Source organism: Pinus tabuliformis, chromosome 9, assembly GCF_031772625.1.
Source record: "Pinus tabuliformis cultivar Carrire ecotype Pingquan chromosome 9, CPIR1, whole genome shotgun sequence".
Taxonomy (NCBI): Eukaryota; Viridiplantae; Streptophyta; class Pinopsida; order Pinales; family Pinaceae; genus Pinus; species Pinus tabuliformis.
The window spans coordinates 1,493,838,059-1,493,839,878 of record NC_142307.1 but is presented as its reverse complement, the minus strand read 5'-3'; positions in this window follow the sequence as shown (position 1 = coordinate 1,493,839,878).

Here is a 1,820-nt window from a genome sequence, read left to right as displayed (position 1 = left end):
ATTTTAAGGGGTCTTACGCAGTACTCAGACTTCCTGTCGGCCCACTTTGAACAAACAGCTATTTGTGACAATAGAAGAACACTACTCAAAGATAAAACATTGGTATTATTGAGGGAGGCTTGCCTCTTTCTTATTATCCGAAGAGTGGTTCTATTCGCTGCCGCAAATCCATCTCTTTCTTCGGCGGTGTCTATCATTGGGTTGTCCAAAGATGGTTACCCTCTGTTACAACAATACGGTCTCCTTCTTAGTTGACTGCCCCTGCTTATCCTTCAAAACATATGTTTCGATGGGCGAGGCTTGAATTTAAAGATGGTGACTACTTGTTACAATAAGGGAATTCCTACTTGGGCATTGCCCACTTTTTTAGACAAAGGTGAATGATTCCCAAACACATAACTTTAACAAAAGATCATTATTCCAGAACAACCCCACTTCCTTCGGACGGGGTACGGACTAGTCATGTTCTTTTGCGGAAATTCTTCCTTATACCCGGAGTTTCTTCTGCCCGAAGCAGACCAGGGTGCATGCCCCCTGGGTCCTAGTCTTTCTTTCCGAATTACTCGCGCTCATCGGGAAGGAGGACTGGGGGCGGAGGCGAATCTTGAGTGAACAGACCATTTAGGATTGGTATTTGACTATTTGCGATGCGAGATCCCGGAAATGAAAGTTGGTCTACGAGCTTGACCACCCTTCCTTCGTGCGGAAAACACATTACTCTAAAGAGTGAGGAGACTATCGCTCCCATGCAATAAATATAGTCGCGTCCAAGGAGTAGGTTATAATCCAAGGGTCCTTGAACTACCAACACGTTCATCCTGACGGTCTTCCCTTTCAATGTAACAGGTACATCGGGGAGGATCCCTAATGGTCGACTGGTTCCTTTATCAAAACCTGAGAGATTTCTCAACTCAGGTAAAAGCGCTGGGGAACCCAGTGCTTTCCAAGCAACAGAGGAAAGGATACTCACAGACGCTCCTTCATCAATGATAGTACCAGCCATAATCATTCTATAGATCTGGACAATGATTCTGAATGGAACACTGGCTGGTAACCGGGGTCTGCCTAGTTGATTCCAATCAAAGGATACAACCAGGTTGCTTGGTGGTGGGACCGAATATACGGCCGGATACGACTCTGATGATGTTCCTTCCTGCGATAAAGGAATGGGCACATTGCCCTGATGCTCATCTGAGTCGGTGCTGATGAAAAGAACCTGGATGGTGTCATCCTTGTTCTCATCAGTGAGGGTGTCGCATGAAGATGACTCTTCGGCGACGGTGTCATTTGAAGACGGGTCTTCAATGACGGGGTCATTGGACGATAGAACCTCTGAAGGAAGAACCGGGCCGACTGCCGTATCGACCTTTAGACTTTCGTCTGGTCTAGATTCAGTAGGTTCATTCTCAATGACCGACACTTCAGCTGACCACCTGAGTGGTTCAACTGGATTTTCAACTATCGAGGGATTAGGCGCGAGTTTTCGGTATCCAGGAGGAAGTTGCACCGGTGACACCGGGCGATCTTCCAAAACTCTCTTGGCCTCATCTAAGAATGGACATTTGTGGATGGCATGATGACCTTCACACAATAGACAGGGTGATCTTGGTCCCCTTCTTCGTCCTTCACTCTCGCTAGTTGACGGAATGCAATCAACTTGACAACCAGAGGTTGATGCTACCGGATTGTGCAACCTTTAGGACCAGTCCCTTAGTATCCGGGGAATACAAGGACAATCACGATGGAAGTGGATCCCTTTGCAAATGACACATGGCGTTTTAGGCCCGGTCGGTGCAGTGTGTGGGTTTTTGTCAGCTTTC